The sequence below is a fragment of the Lutra lutra genome, chromosome 1, assembly GCF_902655055.1.
Source record: "Lutra lutra chromosome 1, mLutLut1.2, whole genome shotgun sequence".
Taxonomy (NCBI): domain Eukaryota; kingdom Metazoa; phylum Chordata; class Mammalia; order Carnivora; family Mustelidae; genus Lutra; species Lutra lutra.
The window spans coordinates 98206613-98228924 of record NC_062278.1 but is presented as its reverse complement, the minus strand read 5'-3'; the positions used below and the strand labels follow the sequence as shown (position 1 = coordinate 98228924).

Below are 22312 nucleotides of genomic sequence, written 5' to 3'. Positions count from 1 at the left end.
TCGCAAATAAATAAAATCTTAAAAAAAAAAAAAAATACTGGCAAAATGTATCACAAACTTTCTGCGAAAATGAGCCAATTATCTGTCCATGAAAAGCAGGATTAAGAATGAAAAGCTGGGCGCCTGGGTGGCTCAGTGGGTTAGGCCGCTGCCTTCGGCTCAGGTCATGATCTCAGGGTCCTGGGATCGAGTCCCGCATCGGGCTCTCTGTTCAGCGGGGAGCCTGCTTCCCTCTCTCTCTCTCTCTCTGCCTGCCTCTCCGTCTACTTGTGATCTCTCTCTGTCAAATAAATAAATAAAATCTTTAAAAAAAAAAAAGAATGAAAAGCTGTGGGAAGAAACAAAGAAAGAAGAAAGAAAAGAAAAGAAAGAAAGAAAGAAAGAAAGAAAGAAAGAAAGAAAGAAAGAAAGAAATCGAAAGAAAAAGGAAGAAAGGAAGGAACGAAGGAAGGCAATGAATCTTTATTGACCCCACCCTCTACCAACATATTGCACACTTAGCAATATATTGATGCTCAAAGAGGTTAGTTAAATGACACCATAAAATGGCCAGAAACAAGAGACTGGTTTAGAAACCATTTCTGTCTGATTCTAAAGCTCAACTTGTGCAGTTCAAAAAGCAATACCCTTTCTCTGCCATAGGTCAAAACAAAACATTTTGGAGCCAAATGCCAAAAACAACTGGAATTTAAAAAAAAGAAAAAACCACTATCCTACCATACTACATACAGACCTAGATATAGCCATGCTTTTACTTATCTTAATATCCCATTCCAGGACCCCAATAACTGGTAAACTCCTACTCTTCTTTAGAGACTGAATTCAGGTGCCCCTCCCTGTCACATTATCAGTTACCATCACCTGCACTTATCAAACACCACATTTACTACCCTGTCTATGCAAATCCACCAGCAGAGGTTGAAAAAAGTCTTCAGGTGGCATGGCAACAAACCAGTGGGGGAGTCATCAGAGTGGTCCAACAGTCTTTCAAACATTTACTGAGAACCCACCAGGGCTAAGCTCTCAATCTGCTTGATACTTGGAATACAGAGCAAAAAACCACAAGTCCTCCTGTCTTAGTCTATTCAGGCTATTATAACAAAATACCACAGACTGGGTGGTTTATTTTTTTTTTTTTAAGGTTTTATTTATTTATTTGAGAGAGAATGAGTGAGAGAGAGCATGAGAGAGGAGAAGGTCAGAGGGAGAAGCAGACTCCCCAAGGAGCTGGGAGCCCGATACGGGACTCGATCCTGGAAGTCCGGGATCGTGACCTGAGCCGAAGGCAGCCGCTCAACCAACTGAGCCACCCAGGCGCCCAAGGGTGGTTTAAAAACAACAGAAATTTCTCAGTCTGGAGGCTGGAAATCTGAAATCAGTGTACCAGATTGATTCAGTGAGGGCCCTCTTGCTAGTCACAGACTTCTCCTTGTATCCTCACCCGGAGGAAGGTGCAAAGGAGCTCTCTGGGGACTCATAAAGTCACTACTCCCATTCTTGGGGGGTCCACATTCACGACCTAGTCATTTCCCAAAGACCCCATTTCCTAATACCATCATATTGGGCACTGGGATTTTAACATACAAATGCGGGGGTGGGGAGACACAAACATTTGGACCACAGTGCCTTCCTTTCATGGAGTCTGGATAGAGTGACAGAAACAGATGACAATGGACTGCAAAAGCTCAGAGTGACATTTGAGAGTGCAGCCTTGGGCATGGCACAGAGCTGGGAAGGAATCAAAGCCAATAAAATATCCAGTGCTAGGGCAGACGTGGTGACAGGAAAGTTTGAAGCGTGTATCATCACAAAGATGAAGAGTTAGCTTGAAGGGGTGCTGAGAGCAGGTAGTGGGACCTCAGTCTCTCAGGTAAGGCCCAGGGGCACATGCCCTGTCAAAGTATCTACTTACAAGGAACCCAGCAGATATCCATTCACCAACTGAGAACAGCAAAATAAGAATGCGGCCTCAGAAGCCAACCAAAAGTCAAGTTATCACTAACTTGTGGTATCCCCAAATTCCAGAGCTCTTTATGAACATGTCCTTGCACTGTCAGAGAGTAAGGTGGGATTTTACTATTAGCTACTGCTCTAGCTACTGCTCCACTTACATTAGCTTTGGGAAATAACTCCGGAGGCTGGGAATTAGGAGCAGTCAACAAAGATCAGGGTAAAAACTAAATTTTGCATTCATTACACATCTAAGTATTTGCTTGCAAACCTGTCAGAGTCATGAGCAGCCATAAGAAAAAAAAAAAATTAACTGGCAAACAATTATAGGTATTCAAATTGTATCAATAATATTTACAATGGTCCTTGAAAGAAAATTATCTATGCTAATAATAAAGGAAAAAAGAGAAAGGATGGGCAAAATGTGGACAGGGCCAAGTAAAGAATAGAAAAGAAAAAGACAAAAGAAAAATTAAAAGTAGATAATAGCAGAGAGTAGAAGTAGAACTACAAAGAGAAAAAAGAAACACTTCTTGCCCTTCTCTTCTGTAAAGCATCTGTGAACTACTGGATTGTGTTGCTTCACAGCGTTAGTAAACATGGTTGGGGCCATAGCATGGGAAAGAGGTGTTCTCAGGATTCCTTCATTGTGGTCAAACAGATGTGCATTCACCCTCCTCATGACCATGTGACACAAGAGATGAGGGCTGAAGGCTGCAGCAATCCACCAAACTAGATAGATAATACAAAGACCCCAACAATGCAATGTTAAATTCTGGGAAACCAAATCACCCAAGTGAAAAAATAATAATAATAATGTACTTCCTATACATCATGAGCTGTAAAATATACAGATTTCTGTCTTTCAATATTTCAAACCTAAATAAATTAGATAAGTTTCTTAGATAAATTGATGTGAATGTGTTATAAAATACAGTGCTTGGACTACCAGATTCCCTCATGTGAAGTTCATGGGTTTATTATTTCTAAGATAAGTAAATTCAGGAGCATCAACCACAAAAATCACACCTAGTAATAGCTAATATTTATTTTATTTATGCACCCTTATGTGTCAGGTTCTGTACCAAGCACTGTATGTACATTCTCCTTTACTCTTCATTAGTTTCCAATATACCCAAATGGAGAGCTATCCTTATCTTCCTTTATAAATAAGGAAACCGAGGCACAGAGAGGCTAAATAATTTGATGGTAAAGCTGGGACCCATATAATGGGCTCCACTTACTGAAAGACCTCTGCTCTGACTCCCTCCACTTCTTGATTCCTCTATAGGATGGTGGTGCCTTCTGCTCTGCCATATTCAGCAGCACCCTATTTTCATATAGAACTTCATAGTACATAAAATCCCTCTTCAGATTCCGACTCTAACTTATTTGATTCAACTATGCGATAAAACAGGCAAGTTTTGCTGTCTTTCCCATTTTATAGGTAAAAACACTGAGACTGACCCAGGTTAAGCAGCTTCCACCAATCGTCAACTGAACACATGGCAAAGTGAGAATTTATATGTACATCATTCAACTTCAAGTCCTGTGTACTATCCCCTACATCAAGTTCTTTTTCATCCTTCTTCCAGAAACAAGCAAGATTTGTCTTCATACTGCTAAATTGCTTGTTAAGGACTAAAAAAAAAATAGAAGAATCAGAGAAAGAGATATAATGCCTGCCAATGGCCTTAAATAATCACCCCTCCCACCCCTGCCATCTCCTTAGATTTAAATCGCAATCCCTGTATAATAGGGAGCTATAAATTTGCCTATTTTGCAGTTGACAAAAGAGGTTTCACTGAAAGCACTGCTTGAAGGTCCAGAATTTAACCATACACCATTGAGTTACTCTAATTATTTGGAGAACATTAAATCTAAGTATTTGAAATCACCCTTTAATCGCAATTAGCTTGAAAAACAAATGTGGTTCTCAAGGTGCTCCAAATGTTCTGACTTTGCTTGATAAACATCGAATCAAAGACCAAGGAAAAGTTTTGTTCACTTTGCAGTTTCCTCCTTCAGTGCCCCTGCTCTTCTTCTGCACCTTGAGATCTTATTTCAATTTCTTTTTTAGGGGTTCCAGGTGGACTTTTTAGTAGAGCTTTTTACATGCCGGTCTTAGGGCCTCTCCACTGCTCTGTCCCAGGATCCATTCCCACAGCAGACTGATTCTCATTGTTTATCTTTTCAGGTCCTACACCTTCAGCCTTCTTTACACCGTTCACTCCACCTTTTGTGGTCCTGCTTCAGCTAATCTGACTTCAATGTGAGATGTTGCTCCCTAAATCTTCCTTCCTTGTTCCCCCTAAAGACACAAATGTTCAGGTCTTTTTCCCTTCAAGGATTTTACTCTTAATCACAATAGGAAAATAAAGAGGGGAAGAAAGAACTAATCATGGAGAAGTTACACAATACACAATGCTCTTCTAACTTCTTATCAGAAGGTTCTGATTTCCTTTGAGGTGGCAAACGAAGCCCCTGTGTGTCTTCTGCTACCCAAAACTTAGTGGTAATTCTGGGAAGATTACAAAGAAAGGACCACTGACCCCTTAAATTCACTGGTGTCCTGGCTGCCTGGGAATTGCTCCTTCTCTACTCCAATGGAAGTATACCCACTTAATCATTCCTGGGCAGGGGACTGGACCTTCTACTTACCCTGTCCCTTGCCCTTCCCTAGCTTCTTCAGTACTACCAATAAGAGTACTCCTAAAGACTGAATATTTGTGGGCCCCCCACCCCAATTCATATGTTGAAACCTAATCCCTAATGTGATGATATTTGGAAGTGGAAAACTGTGAGGCGATTAGGTCAAGAGGGCAGAGCCCTCATGAATGAAATTAGTGCCTTTCTTCAAGAGACCACAGAGAGGTCTCTCCCTCTTTCTGTTATGTAAGGACACAGAAGAAGATGGCTGTCTATGAACCAGGAAGTAAGCTCTCCCCAGACACCGAATCTGCTAATACCCTGATTTTGGACTTACAGCCTCCAGAAGTAGGAGGGAAAAAATATGTTGTTTCAGTTGCCCCCTCTGTGGTATTTTTGTTCTAGCAGCCCAAATGAACTAAGACAAGTAGCGTATACATCTCTTTTCTCACACTCAAGTCAATCTTCAGGCATTCCCCTCTGTTTTAAGCCAGTGATATCGCTATGATGTTGCTGCCAGACACAGCTTGGGGCCAACAGTATGAGAATAACCATTTTGGGTCCTACATGCCCCTCTCCTCTCTGGGCTTCCTGCTCAAATATGTCACATCCCAATGCAAACGAAGTATGGATATGCCACTGAGGCACTTGGGAGACACCCTCTCTGTGCAAAGCTCACATGGACCCCTTCATGCCTTTGATGGTGGCCTGTTACACCACTACCAACCACCACTACTGCCTCCTCCCTCATCTTCTTCCCTGAGAGAACAGTTATTTTTCTACCTTCTTGCCCATGAGGTGGGCATATCAACTGATATCTTTAAGTACAGGGCTCCCAATTGACCCACTGTCCCACACAGCACTTCTCTAGACATCTGGGGACCAGGGCTCTCTGAAGAAGTGCCAATCAATACGTGCCAGACTCCTAGCAGTTGGCAAAATTCCTGTGGATCCTGTTCTCAGTAATGGTACCTCTTTCTGCACTGAGAAGTACTATTTCAAAAATCTAAATTAGATGTATGGATGGAGGAATAAATTGACAGAAAGAAAGATAGATAAAACAACCAAAAAATAAACAATATATGCTCCTTTGCCTCATGAGGCATATTTGTATACCCGAAGTCCCATAGGCAGGACATTTGGTCAGTTACTCTGCATGCCCCTTACTCCCCTCCTGCAACCACTTTTCTCACAAATAGTTAGATACAGGCAGTTTGTCAGGGGAGCAGTTTGGCTAGGTGGCAATGCAGGAAAAGAAAGAAAGACTGTTATAAAGAAAGAAAGATAAATACTGCCAGAGTCAAGTGCAACTAATCTTCACTCTCATTTTCTCCTTCCCATCTGTAGCACAAACCACAAATAATCAAGTAGTTTCTGGAAGAGAATGACTGTTACATGGACAGGAACCTAAAAAAGCATTCTTTGCCGACATTATTTACTGCAGACTTTATTGTAATCAGGTCAATGAAGTGCCATTACATGAGCCAGTGGAGATCATTTTATTTTACAGAACATTCTTTCTTGTGATTGTGTATCATGAGTTTTCCCTGATTCTATCACAGCTAGGAGGCTGAGGAGTATTAAGAATAAAGCCCTTTTGTTTAAGGAACTATAGCAATATGGCCTTTCCAATGTTTTTATGATTTAAGATAGAACTAGTGAAGATAAAACAACTGAAGACCTAGAAACCTCCCTTCCAAAAACAGACAGTTGGAATCAATACATTTCCCTGAAATATTCTGTTGGAGTGGTAATTAGGAGAGTATCCCTAGGACTCCATGCATTTGACTGCTCCTTCATGAAAAAGGTCAGTGTGCTAACGAAGACATGTGCCTATTTTCTATAGGTATTACTGATTTTCTCTTTCCTGCAAGGGAATCTAAAGACAAGCTTATCTCATGTCTCTACAGCAATGTTTTTTCTACTGCTTTGCACAATACTAGTGCGATTATGTAAGTGTGTGTGTGCATGTGTGTGTATAACGGAGACAGAGAGAAGGGAAAGAGAGAATGTGTTTGAGCACTGGCACATGCATCTAAAGAGTTTTATTCATTTTTATTTTTGGTAGCATCATTTACATTACAAAAACAATAAACTGGCATAAGTTTCAAACACACAAACTTGCTAATAGTATTCTGCAAAGGGACAATGACAGGATCAGAGAAAATACCTCTTGCTCCAAATACAATTTTACATTTTGAAATATGATTTACTTTCTGGATTGCAGCCAGGCAATTACCATCCACAAATATTTCTAGTGGGAGAAATGAAGTGGTTGCTACTAGTCCCATAATTTGGAATTGTTGCTAACAGATTTTACATATCATCAACTTCTCTGCCGTTCTTTTTTAGAAAACACAATAAAAATCTTAATATTGCTGCATTTCAACCCTTATTGTTAGCTTTGCGGATGCTTGAGACAAAGCTGTGTAAGTGGCTCCCTCTGGTGCTGCTACTAGTATTAGTTGTTTTGTTTTGTTTTGTTTTGTTTTGTTTTATTCACCATCATAGATGTAAAGCAGATTAGCTGGGAAAAGTAAGGAGAATCCCTCAGGACCTGCATTACTAGAAATGTCTCTTGGGATACAATTCCACTTGGAATAAAATTAGATGAAAGGTGACATCTTTCATGATACAAGAATAGATATAATATCTTCCTTGGCGTTTTTTCTTCATTTCATATATGCCAAAGGAAACTGTAAAAGGTAAAAGAAAAGTCATTTTCACTAAAACCCTGGCCAAAGTCCCTAAGAAACTACTTAAATAATGCTCTAAGAAGCTACTTAAGTACTTCTAATGGACCTCTGAGTCCATCAGTTACCAACTCCAACCTTCACTTTAACCTATGGCCTGCATAGCAGTGATTAGAGCAAATGTGAAGTCATAAAACGCGTGTTGCAAGAGGCAACCAAAGGCTCCAGAACAGCATTTCTGAATGGCCTTGGAGAAGAAGCAGGCAAAATCCCCTTCCGTGGCTGGGATCCACAGTTGTCTCCAACGACCACTCTTTCCAGTATGTAGTCCTACCCGAAGACAGCAGTGTTTGAAATCTAGGCTCCTGGGTCAGTCACCACAGTTAGAGCCACAGGGATTATTTAAGGGACTCTGCAGGCTCTACAGTGTTGATCTTGTCCTCCTTTCTGCCCAGGAGGCAGCACATCCTCCCTGATCTATTTCTCTAAAACACAGCGTATCCCCTACCGCCAGCCAGAATGTTAATGCATTATCACTCTGTACACTGAGAAAACAAGTGACCATATGTAGCCTATGCCAGCGGAGCTGTAACTGTGAAGAACAATGGCTCTGAGTCAACAACAGAATTAAACTACTCCCTCTTATGAAGCTCTTCTGAATATTTTAAGTGTTGCCTTGAAAGTGTGGGATTATGTGCAAGCATAAACATTAGCTTAATGCAATTTTTTGGTTCGGAATATGCCAGAGTTTAAAAATCAGAATTGGAAGGCAGAATATAACTTTGGTATAAATTTAACTTTTTTCATGTGTGATTAAAACATGATTGAAGAGGCATACTTTATGTATAATTAAAGTTGCTTTGTAATTAAGAGATTTAAGCATGTATAGAAAATGATACAGCTTAGTTGGGAGGTTTTACAAAGGTGCCTATTAAATACTCACTCCCTAGCAGGCCTATGACTCAAATGTTTTCACATTCTAATGCTGATAGAGTCCTTGAATTTTTTTAAAGCTGCCAATTTCACCATTTCTAAATACTTTATCCTTCCTTCCATTAGCCAAAACAGGAATGTAGAGCATTCTATACCTTAATTTCCAAAAGCTAGGGGGAAGGAGGAGAGGGGAGAAAAACAAGTATCCCCAGGATCTCTGAGACAAGGCTTGCCTTATCTTTGCCTTCTTCACTGTGCCTAGCACCACGTGGCATATAAAGAGTGTGGAATAAACTGTTATTATTGAGTGAGCAGAGAATGGGTTCGTGTACACGTGCAGAGGGTTATCATGGTAACAAGAACACTCTGAGACATTTTTAATGTGCCAAAGAAAGATACTAAATACATTACTTCATTTAATCCCACAAAGCCCTACGAGGCTGGCATTATCAACTCTATTGGACAGATACATAAAAATCAAAGAAAACTTGAAGGCTACACGGAATCACACATTTTAATGTTATCTTAGCAACGGGATCACCTTTTGGGCTAAAGGGTGAGGCGGAACAAATTTGTTTGTTTTAGTCTTGTTTCTCACAACAGAGTTTCTCGATCCCCCCACCTTCTCCAGGGATTGTTTCTTGTCTTCCCTATGGGACTCTAAAGCATCCTTCTGGTAAGCAATTGGCATGAACCAAGGCTTCATCTCATTGGCAATGATCCTGGTTTAAACTAATATTCCTGGTCTTCCCCATCAATACCTTTCTGTTTTACATTTCATTCATTTTAGCTGAGCATTGCATGGGAGGGAAAAATGCAGACAAACATATTCATATAAATAAACATAAAATAAATTATATATGTAAACATATTATGTATATATATATATACACACATATATATAACTGTTCTGCAAGCTTGAGTGTAGCAGATTTAAAAGGATATTGCAAACGTATAGATATCCTTTTTACTGTCTGTATCTCCCTATTGATGATTCTATGCCAGTGACTAGGCCTTCTTTCTGCCCTATAGTAGCATTACCTTACTCTCTTGTTCCTTTCAGGCTTTCATGGTAGAAAAAGGGCCCCATGAGATGTGGTCCTGGGAGGCCTCATGCTCCTCTGGAGTTCTAGAGAAGACAGATGGATGAGGGAATGACATTCTACACTGAATGCTGGGACTATTCCCAGTGTATTTCTGACTAGCAGAGTCAAAATGCACTGATTCATGAGAAATTATGGCCATGTTTATAGAGCTCTATAGAAAACATGCTCGTGCTCTTCTGGTTCACTCTCCATTCTCCAGGTACTGGTTATTCCAGGCACTGCTTCCCAAAATGAGCTGCTGTTTTTATAAAAAGTGGATTCAAGAGTTGGGAGGGACATGTTGATTTCATGTTCAATTTAGTAGAAACAGAGGAATATATCTAGCTTGAATTTGCACTTCTTAAGCCATAGAAATGTTAAAATTTTTTAAGTAATGATGAGGATGATCACTGGGTGTTAAAGGAAAAGTTAACACCAACTAGAGCCTCTATCCCTTAAGCAAATGGGACATTTTGACTATAAATGTCCTGTAATCAGCAGTTTTGAAAGGACTAACTAGAGCACTATAGTGGGGGGGAAAGATGTTTTGGATGGCAGAGCATTCCTAGTATGTTTTGGGGAAAGGCAACCCAGGTTAGAAAATAGTTTCTGGGCAGGCTATGGGAAAAAGAATCTCCTTGCTTAATGATAATCAATCAATGACCTCAAACTGATTTAGTATTAATCAGTTATGTTAATAGACATATACTCAGAAAGTTATAGTTTCCATTTCAAATCATTTAATTTGCTTTCTGATAAAACTGAGTTTCTTCTTATGTGAATAATATGAACCAATTTTTCTGAGAAACTGCTTATCTCAGGGTAAATATATGATTGACATTTCTGGTTTGCAGAAGTCCTAAGTCAAACTACTAAGCACAGATTAAGATGTATCTTTTTAATAAATACCTTTCTTTTCTATAATAGTACTTTTTAATGTGGATTGTCTTATTTACTTATTTATTTTACTTTTGAAAAATTCTTAAATGATCAGTTACCTCTGCTACATGTCCTATTCTTAATTTTTATTGCTTTTCTTCAAGCAATGCTTTGCTCCCTTTTCTCCATGTGTTCATATCCTTATCTCTTTTTTACTAAACCTTTTTAAAATAAAACACCCTTCTTTATAGCTTCTGTCAATTATCTCCCTGTATATCTAAACTAATAATTCTATAATCACAGAAAAAATCATATATAATGCTGATATATGTATCAATGTCCTGTGTGTAAATTTGATGCATCAAGGCATTACATGAGGACTGGGATGTTTGGGTCCAAGTTCAATCATTGTATAAGCCCAGCAAGACATTTCTTATCCTGGCCTACTTTGTCACTTGCAAAGTGAGGAGGCTGCCCTATAGTTGTCTAAAAAAACATTTTGGCCCTTTCAACTTCTCAGATGGAAATACTATCGGATATTTTTTAATTATTATTATTTTTTAAGATTTTGCTTATTTATTTGACAGAGAGATCACAAGTAGGCAGAGAGGCAGGCAGAAAGAGAGAGGAAGAAGCAGGCTCCCTGCTAAGCAGAGAGCCCAATGCGGGGCTCGATCCCAGGACCCTGGGATCATGACCCGAGCCGAAGACAGAGGCTTTAACCCACTGAGCCACCCAGGCACCCCTGGATATTTATTTAAACATTTTAAAAAGGAATTATTCCTTTTTACAACATGTTTTACATATTATCTGGGGTCAAAAATTATGATTTTCCCCTTCAGTCATAAAATACTGATGGCAATGTGAATATAATCTCAAAACCCTATTTAATGATCTAAGATTCTAAACCATTAAACCACATTCTCTGTCTTAAATGTTAGTATCATGGATATTTTTCTTTTCTTTATTTTAAAAGATTTATTTATTTATTTTAGAGAGAGAGAAAATGGGTTGGGGGAGGGGCAGAGGGAGAGAGAGAGAATCTCAAACAGACTCCCCGCTGAGCAGGGAGTCTGAGGCAGAACTGGATTCCAGGGCACCAAGATCACAACCTGAGCTGAAACCAAGAGTTAGATGCTAAACCCACTGAGCCATCCAGGAGCCCTTGGATATTTTTCTAATAGACAAAGCAGCCTAAATAGAGGATTAAAATAATTTAATTAAATTCAATAAAAATAAAAAATTCAGTAAAAATGCTATGCATTCTATACTTTAATTATATTAAAGAGGAGCTAGCTTAGAGGATTCTAGTCAAAAGAAAAGGTTTTCTACATGCTCTAAAAACCTCACTTTTATGGTAAAATAGGTAGGTGAGAGGAAACAGTGTTTTCTTTGTGGTGACTATACTACAATGAGAGAAAGCAGAGTGGCATACCTCTGGAGAGCTTGTTATTCATCAGAAAGTAAGTACCCAGCTTTCTGGCCACTTAAGAGTAGTGGCAATTTTCAAATACAATACAGAGAAGAAACACTGTTGTCTGTGGAACTGCACAGTAAGAACTGTCAAGATATATCCACAAATAGTAGCATCCGACTGATGTAACCCAAGACTCCTCTTCCTTTTATTCATATTTTTTAATCAGTGGTATGTGGTTGACTAATGATAAAACAAAAAAAGGAAACTTCATTTTTACCTGCCAATTTTCTCTTGCTTTTTACTGATGACTCTCTTTTTAAGCAGAACATTTATATATAGTGATAGTTAATTCCTTGCTTAAGTTTTCTTTGTTCCTGATGGAAAATGCATTTTCTCCTTGCCTCGTCCCACTTTTGCATTCTTGATTTGGCTTTAATTTATTCAGTAATCTTTCTCATCCAGTAGATTTGAGAAGGGTCCTAAATCCTCATTGCTCTGTTGTACCCTCTGCACTGCTTACAGCTGTTTCAGAGAACAAAATAAGATATGCAGGGGTAAACCCCCCAAAACTGTAAACTCTTAAAGCTATGCAATAAATCTTAAAGTTACACAATATCTAATATATATATTAAACTTATAGTTTAAAATAACACCTATCATTACATGTTTATACAATACCAGCTTAAATATATATCAGTATTATGAACATTCTTCATTACTGATTATCTTTACCCCAAACAGTTCTAAGAGTCAAAAGACACATTTAATTTCAATTAGTCTAACTGTACATTTTAAACATGGAAGCTGAAGCCCAGAGATATTAAATGAATTATAGGAAGGGATTGTTATTAGAAGAATCTGCTCTATAAACACAGGTCCCTGGATTCCTAGTCTTGGGCTTTTTCATGCTACCATTACCTATTTGGAAGACCATCTATGTCTTATATGTTACAAACTGGGAGGCTAAGTGGAGAATAAGAAGGGATAGAATTAGATTCTAATCATACTAAGAATTATGTAGCAATCTCTCATATCTAAATGCTTAGAGATTAATTAAATAGTTGGTTAATTAATAATCATTACTGCATTAGCTCGCTTAAAAAATGAGGACACATGTATCATTAAACTTGCCACATTTCATTGATTTTGACACATTTTTTTTAACCTTTAACATCTTTGAAATCAGGATGTATTTTATAATTCCTATAGCCAAGCAGTAGTAGAGGCATAGCTGCCATTGACTTTTTTTTTTAAGATTTTATTTATTTATTTGACAGAGAGAGATCACAAGTAGGCAGAGAGGCAGGCAGAGAGTGAGAGGAAAGCAGGCTCTCTGCTGAGCAGAGAGCCCGATGCAGGACTCGATCCCAGGACCCTGAGATCATGACCCGAGCCGAAGGCAGCAGCTTAACCCACTGAGCCACCCAGGCGCCCCTGCCATTGACTTTTGTACGTAAAAATTCGTTGTGTTCCTCTTGCCACAACCAGACAACCATGCTCCTGACATTTCCAGACAATTTAAGAAAGAAATATAAGATGGTCATCTGAAAATTCTTAATTGTCACCTTCCAGTAATATCAACAAAGCACCAGCATCAAAACTTTCAGAAGGTATCAGTTGCTTGGAATGAAATGCTGAACACAATCATGGAGCACTCTGAAAAAATGACATATCACCAACACACAGAGACTACTGTCAGGAAAAACGTGGATATTGATGGCTCTGAGTCAGAAAAAATGATTCAGAAGAGCAAGAATCTAAATAGAACAAGGTTTTTTGCATTCTTAAACCAATGTATTTATTACTATTACACTTTTTATATATGTACGAGATTGATAGAGTATAAAAATATACATCTAGTTAAGTCTAGGTTGCAAAGGTGTACGTAAAATAAGTAAAGTACGTAAAATAAGGCTATGCCCTGTAACCAGCTGTTCCTTACTTTTGATGAGACATGGTGTATTTGGCATATAGTTAACCATTTTATTCCCTGAGAGAAGCTTTAGGAACTTGCAATATCTAGGGTCAATGCTGTGAACCAAAATTATTTCACAGTGGAATGTCGAAGTCTGAGATACTGCCCAGGTCTAGAGGAGAGAAGGTCAGAGAGACAAAATGTTTATTTAGAAAACTTGCTCTCCCAGTGGTCTTCACTTGATACAAGAGTGCCCACTAAAACATGGGTCTACGTAACACCAAATTTCACTATGTTTTCACTTTCAAACATACCTTCTATTAAAACAAAAAGGAGAAGCATCTGTTTCTGCCCCTAAACACAGATGGAGTTACTAATTATCATTTTAAGTTTGATTCAAATATTCGTTTTCCTCGAGGTGAGCAGCCCAGGTCAGTGGTGGGTGCTGTGGTGAAAGGGCTTCGGGCATGGAGCCCAAAAATAGAGCACTGGCAACAGAAAGATGAGAAGCTGGAAATGCATTATAAAATGCTCATGGTTAACCATGAGCCAATGTCCATCAGGAAGTTTGCTTTGAAACAAAGACAGATCAAATCCATTCTTTGCTAGTTCACAGTTGTTTTACATGGTGGCTTTGGTGTTAAAGCTTATTTGCCCATTTATTTTGGGGAGGAAGTTATTGGGTAGGAAGGAGGTTAAAAATTCTTAGGCTACAGAGGAGGAAAAAAGTTGAAAAACAGTTTCTTTTTTTTTTTTAATTTTATTTATTTATTTGACAGAGATCACAAGTAGGCAGAGAGGCAGGCAGAGAGAGAGAGAAGGAAGCAGGCTCCCTGCTAAGCAGAGAGCCCAATGCGGGGCTTGATCCCAGGACCCTAAGATCATGACCTGAGCTGAAGGCAGAGGCTTAACCCACTGAGCCACTCAGGTGCCCCTGAAAAACAATTTCTATCGGATCACAAAGTAAAATATGTGTAATGAATTCAGCTTAATTATACTTTTTCCACCTTCCCTGCCTTAGTTTACCATCAATCTGTGAACTACAATGTTTATCTCTATCAAAATGATTCAAACACTCCTGGTATCTCCTTTTCCTAAAATCCTATTGCACGTGTTAATGGGGGCATAATTCAGCAGTTTATTGCACACAATATTGCCTAATTTCTGAACATATATTCATTCAGGAACAAGACATTTATTGAGTGATGCAAGATAGCATTTGTTTGTACATGCATATATACTTATATATTCTTCCTCCTTCCAGAAACAATTCGAAGCACAAAATTATTTATGATAAAAAACCCAAATACAATAAAATCTTAGAGCAAAGCTTAAGTTAAAAACATAAATTCAAATAACGAGGCAGGGTAAAAGGAGATAGTTAAGAACCCCTTTTCACTTGAACACAAAATTGGCTCTGTGCTTCCATGAAGTCAGACAAAAGAACGAAAATAAAGCTTTCCTTGTTTAAAAAAAAAAAAGAATCATAATGTTCAATGAGAGAGACACTCACTGGCATGTGAACTGAAAACCCTTCCCTTGGCCCTCCAAGTAAACAGTTATCAAAAGCAGCGAGGTCATTTTAATTTGAGCATAACTAATATCAAGTCTTTCAGGAGTGTAACTGGGAAAAAGAGTTCAGTCATTTCTCACATTATTCCTGAATTATAAGATCATGTGACAAACACAAATAATCTATTCAGTAAAGAGGAAATGTTCCAGTTTAACTATGGTTATTTTATATAATATAGGTATAAGTTTAGAAGGAAGGGTTGGGGATCTCGACATGTAATGTAGCATAATTTAGTGTTTGTAATTCTTCTACCCAGGGCCCATTCCTACATTTTCTGATTCTCCAGGTAGTATTTTTCTTTTAAACCTCTGGAACGTCATGAAAGGAATCATTCTGTATCAGAAACATGCAGCCTGACATGTATGTCCACGGATTCAAAGACTATTTAATGTGCGTGTATGTTTTCTAATATAGACCTTTCATTTTATAAGAAATTTAAGGAAGACAGAACATGATGTGTATGGAACACCCTAATAGGTACCCTAGGTTACAGCTATTGCCTCCTTCCTCCCAATTAACAAAAGCTCTGATTTTAACTATGACTTTGCCATATTCATAGGGAAAGAAGACCTCTTCTCCAGCCCTTGGGGAGGGACCATGATTGATCATATCGATTATGTAATGCATTATCTCTTTGCCAACGATTCATTTAGGAGCGGGATGTGTCACAGTTTTAGTCAATCAGACATAAAAGGAAGTCTACTGAAACCTTCTAGAAAACTTTTTCTTCTCATTTCCATAAGAAGACTGACACTCTTTGCTTTGAGTGGGACTATTTGGCTTTGTGGTAACCATATTGTTTATCTTCTTTCCAAGATAGAGAGTCAAGAGAATACTGGCAAGGTTGTCTTCCAGCCCTGACATCTTTGAACTCCTGAGTTAGCTAACCCTGGACCAACATACCTCTAGAATCTCTGTTTTATGAGAAACAAGTCACTACTGTTAAAGCCTTTAATTGAATATTGTTACTTGAGGGCAAAAGTTTCTTAACAGACACCATATTTTATATTTCTATATTCTACATACATCTGAGCAAAAGTTGGCATTTGACAGAATCATAGAGAATGAATGACAAAGGTAAGAAGCAGGAAAAAAATAGTATAATCAATCAGGCAAGATTACTGGCCATCACAGCAATGTTGATAAATCTTTGTAAGATAGACTTTTTCTCTATAATGACATCCAGTAGTACTTCTTTACCACAGTGAGTAATATAATTCATAAAGATTCGTTTATTTATTTTACTTTTTATTTTTTTTATGAAGGCAGACTGCCACATGCAGCGCCTCATTTGGATGTGTCTGGAGTCCTGGAAACTTGACTACCCTATGTTCTCCTACAAATGGACCCTGAGAGCTTGTTTGGAGGTTCTAGCAGGGGAGCCAGCTACTCGTATACCCTTGACCAAAGAATGGTCCTCTCCTCTATCAGGGAAGGTCGTCCTCTTCGACCCAGTGCCCAGCTTTGAGAGGGACACAAACGGAGTGGTGAGGGAGGAAGGGAACACCCGCCTAGCCAGCCAGATCAACCAAATCAACCCTGGTGATCAATGGGGTGACAGATGTCGCAGTAAGATCGCCCTCACATCCACTGTTAATTTATTTTAGTGAGAGTGCATACATACGAGCAAGCAGGGGGAGGAGCAGAGGGAGAGGAAGAAAATCTCAAGCAGACTCCTCGCTGAGCACAGGGCCTGACACAGGGCTGGATCTCATAATCCTGAGATCATGACCTGAACCAAAATCAGGACAGATGCTTAACCAAATGAGCCACCAGATGTCCCTTGAGCAATCTAATTTAAAGTTACTATGGTCCATGCTACCTCATCTGCACAAGAAATCATTATTTTACCTAATGCCATCACTAGCATGTGCTTTATAAATACAAACATTAGAAAGGAGTATTAAAACACTAGATGTGCATTTTTGTCTTCTTTGACAACACTTCTCACTATTGACCACTACCTAATTTATAAATAAGAACAGCGAATTTTATTGCTTTCTTCAGTAGACTGAAGGAAATGAGGTGTCATTACACACACACACACATACACACACACCCCTTAGGAAGAGCAAGATGCCTCCATTCTGCCCAGTTATTTTCCAACTAAAATATCACTAGAGGGAAAAAGCACAGTATTATCCAAGTCATTTTGTTAAAATTTAGCACGTGAAAAATTATATTTACCCTCTTTTATGACTGTTTGCTTTCCTTTTTTTTTGCTTTTTCTCCTTTCTAAAATCTTTAGGTGAATTTTACATATTCATTTATTCTGTGACAGTGCTAAACACCTCTAGTTTCCAACTGCAAATCCACTTCCCCTTCTTTTTTGATTCTGATTTTCTCCAAGGTCGTGCTATGCCACACTAAAAATGTATTTTCCAACCTCTCATGTACCTAGAAGTAGCCATCTGACACAGTTCTGGCAGTAACATGAGAAGGGAAGTCTACAGGGAGAATGTCCATCTCACAAAAAAACAAACAATGCTCAAGGAGAAGGCTTGTTTGGCCTTTTCCTCTCCTTTTTCTTTCTTGCTTTCTTTCTTTTTGTTTTTAAACAATCACACAGAGAGTCTTCTACCATTTATTAGGCAAAAAAAAAAAAAAAAAACAGATCCTCACTACCATTGCAAAAAGAAGTAGGAAACAAGGAATTGTCTTGCTCTGACTTTGGACGAATCATTGCCAGTCCAAGAAGATTTTACTTCTGAGAGCATCTGGCAATGTCTGAAATATTCTTAGTTCTCATCATAACTGGATAGGTAGGGTGTGCTACTGGCATCTAGTGAGTAGAAGCCAGAGACACTACTAAACATACTAAAATGAACAAGATAATCCCCCAAAAGACAAAGACTTACCTGGCCCAAATGACAGTAGTGCCAGTTAAAAAATTCTGACCCTATCTTTCTTTGGCCCTAAAAAGCAGACACGATGTCAGAAGCACAGCAAGATTTTATGACCATAACAAAAAAAGTACCAAGATGAAGAAAGAAGTCTAATTCTTTTCCTGAGTCTTTATTATGTGAGATAAATAAACCCTTGTCTGCTTAAACCACTGTTAGCCAGGTTTTCTGCTGCCTCACAGCCAACTGTATTTCTAAATAATACGTTTATCATTCATTTATGGTCTACTTTATGCTCAGACATGGGGCGAAACATTCTGAATAAAGTGATAAATCAGGCATGGTATTTTATCTCTGGGAACTTACTAACCACTGAGGAAGCCAAGCACCAGGAAGTGTAAAAGGTGGGCTACTCCTGATGTAGAAATAACGTGTTGTGGGAGCTCAGAGTAAGGATACAGGAATGAAGCAGGATGGTGGAGGAAAGACCACTCTAAGGAGATATAATGTTCTGTCCTACAGTTGCGGGGTGGGGGGCAGAGGGAAGCATAAAATGGCATGTAGTATTGGGGAGAATAACAAGTAAGAGTCTTGAGAATGGAATAAAGAGTAAAAGTGGGGAGGAGTTCTAGATGGAAGGTATTTTAATCTAAAAAGTAAGGGGCAGTAAATTGTACAAAGAATTGAAAGCCATCTGCATCCAGGACATTACCATCCAAGCTGTATTAGTCATTGTTAACAAGATATCAGCAAGACCTGTGTTTTAGGAAAAAAAATTAGTTTGGTGAACTACACATGGGTGATTCCATTTAAAAACAATTCAAATATAACTGAGGAATCCTATCTTCCTATTTATAATCTTATAAGATGGAAACAGACAACAAACTTCACAATACTTTAAAAATGTGACAAAAGTGTACAGTTGAACTGTTGTGTTTTCAAATCTTCCTGCTAATTCCGATTGTGTTTTGCTTATAAAAACTACAAAGTAGTATTTGTTAGGTAATTCATAAAATAATTCCTTTGTGCAAAAATATAAAACGGGATTCTAGAAATAAACGAATGGCTATGTTTTGCTAAAAACATTCAAAATTATTTGTTTCAACACATGGAAACCCAGGGAGGCATTTGTCAATCATACCTAAATCTGTATTAATATCACCCCACAGAAAGCTGTCAAAAACATTAAAACTTATAAGGAAGAAAAATGTTTAACTCAGAGAGCTTAGATTTGCATTTGTACTCTCTAGTTATAGCTATTTAATTATCCTGTAAAAAAAATCTTAACTAACTAATTTAAGGAAATTTGAAGGAAGATGTAGTCCCTGCATAACTATGTGGAAATAATAAAGTGGAAAAAAATATGAAAAGTTCAGAGTTGGAAGAGACTCTAAGAAAAGTCAGGGAAGTCACCAGCCTTTCAAAGAGTCATCAAACCTTCGAGCACTCTACCTGCAGCAAACTGAGCTCCCTGCCTACCTTCTGTGAGTATATATTCCACTGTCAATTTCAAAACAATTCAGACATTTATATTTGAAAATGTTATACCTAGACATAAAAGAGAATTTTCACAAATGAAACGCCACCATGGGAATAGAGATAAGACTGACAGAATGTACTCTGGGGGTGAAGGGAGGGAGACTATGGAAAGTAGGGGGGCTAAACAAGGCTTTCCTTTACCCCACGCTGCAGGAACTCTAGGATAGTCTGCTAAAAGATTGACTCCCTCAATTTCTGCTTATGTTAAGAGGATTGGAAAGACTAACTGTAGAATAGCAGGCTTACAGAAAACAGTTACTTATTTTAATCAAACCATGTAATCAGAAGGCCTGAGTAATGATTAACTTCCACTTTCTCTGTAAATCACTCAATCACTCAGCAGTGCAGGTAGCCTTAAATTCATTCTCTGCCAAGGGCACAGTAAACTTAATGTTTTCGTACTTAACATTTAATATTTTAAATATTTGCCTGGCCCTTGCTTCTGAGCTCATTTAAAAAGCTGCTAGGTTGCAACGGCTGATTGAAATGCCGAGACATTTTAAAGCTTTTACACTCAAACACATGTACCCACACCTCTCCTTAGTGATATTTTTATATCCATGATCCTATTTATAATTAAGCACAATTAATTGTTCAGGACTGCATTATGATCCTGTAATTTTCATACACAGCATAAGAATCTATTTAAGCGAAAATAATCCACTGTAGTTTCAGTATAAAAAAAGAAAAATGAGAACATTAAGTACTATAAAAATGCAGAGTAACAGATACAGGGTTAGCTATCTGAATTCCTGTTTCCTAAATCCTACACGTATCGCTATGGTCCTGGAAATGAAAAGGAAAGAGTAAATACCTTTGGGGAGGCCAGCCGCTCGTAATTTAGAATAACCACAAATGAACCGAATGTTCGACACACAATTTCCCTCATCTCCACAACCCACTAACAACCTCCTCTGGAATAAATTATCCCCAACTCAAAATCTCAACCTAAATAATTTTAAATCCACTGCAAGTGGTTTTTTTGTTTTGGGGGGGTTTTTTGTTTTGGTTTGGTTTTCTTGTTTTTGTTTTTGTTTTCATTTCTACTCACAAAGCTTTGTGCTGGACAGTCAGGAGCCAGGGGAGAACGTCTTTAAATGTTGGGACTACCTTCTCTTCCTGGGGGAGTTTATTGCCCAATAACGCATAATCTATTAGCTGCCCGTCGCGGGGGATCTGGGGAGTGACATCTCCACTTGAAGCACGCAGGTCTGAAAACCACTTCTCAGGAAATGCTGGGAAGAGCAACTTTCTTATCCCTGTCAAACTAAGAGGCGGAACCAGCCCCTGGACTAGCCGGAGGCCTGGAGAGAGCAGGAGGCTGAAGGCAGCTCCTCTGCGCTCCGCCAGGGCTCCTGGCGAGGGTTTTTTTCTGGAGGCGGCATTGTTCCTCCATCTGCTCAGCCTCCGTATTTCGCCAGCAAACCCTCCCCGCTCTTTCGTAATCTTTTCCTCATTTCTTTAGTACCTCTCTGCCGATTTCCTGGCTCTCGGTCTCTGTGGTCCCTGGGCACAGCTCTAGGCTGAAAAGCTGCAGTGACTGGGGCGCCGCTCTAAGGCGTTGGAGGCGACTGCACTGGTCCGCCCGAGCTCGGGAAGCGTGCGCGCCTCACACCCGCTTTCTCCCCTTTCTCCGCTCTCTCCGGCTCGGACGGGCTCTCCCGGCCTCTCCTCCCCCGACTACGGCTCGCTTTTCCTGCGGCGTCTCCTCACACCAGCTCCGCGCGGCGTCGGCCGCCGACTCTTCGGCCGCCGGGTCGTCGGCGCACTGACACGACGCCCCCCGCCCGCCGGCCGGGACTCGGGATTGAAGGGTCAGGACGCCGCGGGGAGGCGGGGAGGAGGAGCGAGGAGAGCCGGGGCAGGTGGGGAGCGCGGGGGCCGGGGGTAGGGGGTGCGGGGGGGCGGGCAGAGGCGGGGGAGAGAGCCCAAGAAGAGAGAAGATGCATCTGCTCCGAAAGCGCCAATGAAGAGAGGACAGAGGGGGCAGGAGTGGAGAGAGCAGAAAACACCCACCAGCAGGGGTGGGCAAAACGGCCAATTTACAAACTGCCAGGGCGAGAGATGGGGCGCGCGAGGGGAAGGAGGCTGAAGGGAAAAATAAAGGCAAGTTTCCACCTCTCCCCAAAGGTCGAGTCTGAAAACGCGTCCCCGGAACAGAGAGTTAAACAGGGACGAGTCATGGTGTCAAGGGTGGATCTAAAAAGGAATTCAGTGTCGTGTAGTTTTCCCTGCACTAGACTCAGCTCCATCGCGTTCAACTCTGGTAAAGGACCCTCCAAGTAAAATGAATGGGCTTAATGCAAAAACGGAAGCTGAATTTCCTCCACCGCGGACTCCTCCTGAGGTATTGGTTTGTTTTTTAAATGAAAACAAGCGTTTGGAAGGGTCCACGAACCCCAGTGCTAAAGATACCACCCAGCTTATTAAAGTTCATCATTTTTTAATTGCTTTTATTTTCGTCAGAGGATAGAGCTGAAGGGTGGGCACCATGAGATGCTTAAAACAGCTATCTAGGTAGCATTATTTTTCGAAAAGACAAAATGGGTTTCCTAAACAGCTAAAGGGGGTCTGGGAAACTCGGTTACTCGGCTGGGAAAAAGAGAGAGACGGAAGCATTTAAAGTCTACCAGACGATTAAACCTTCAGCACCCCACCCTACCCCCCAGCCCCCCAACCCCTCAGAACTGGAAAGGGGTTAAGCGTACAGAAGAGAGTGAGCAGGGCGGGGGGGGGGGGGAGGTGGGGAAAAGGAGGGAGAGGCCGGGAGTAGGAAGTTCTCGGCAATCCCCGGGATTCAGACAAACGCCGGAGGTCGGCGGACGCAGGAAGCTCC

The 22312-nt window shown here is 39.8% G+C and overlaps 1 protein-coding gene across 3 annotated transcripts in view; it reads right to left on the bottom strand.

Moving 5' to 3' along the window:
- Window positions 1-22312, bottom strand: part of NLGN1 (neuroligin 1) — an 836848-nt gene that overhangs the window by 813919 nt on the left and 617 nt on the right. The window contains exon 1 of one of the 3 annotated variants that reach the window (XM_047730693.1): window positions 20945-21301. The exons of the other annotated variants lie outside the window; for them this stretch is intronic. The gene's annotated coding sequence lies outside the window, so the exon portion shown is untranslated. Of the gene's footprint in view, window positions 1-20944; window positions 21302-22312 lie in introns of those variants that run through there. 3 annotated transcript variants of the gene reach the window in all.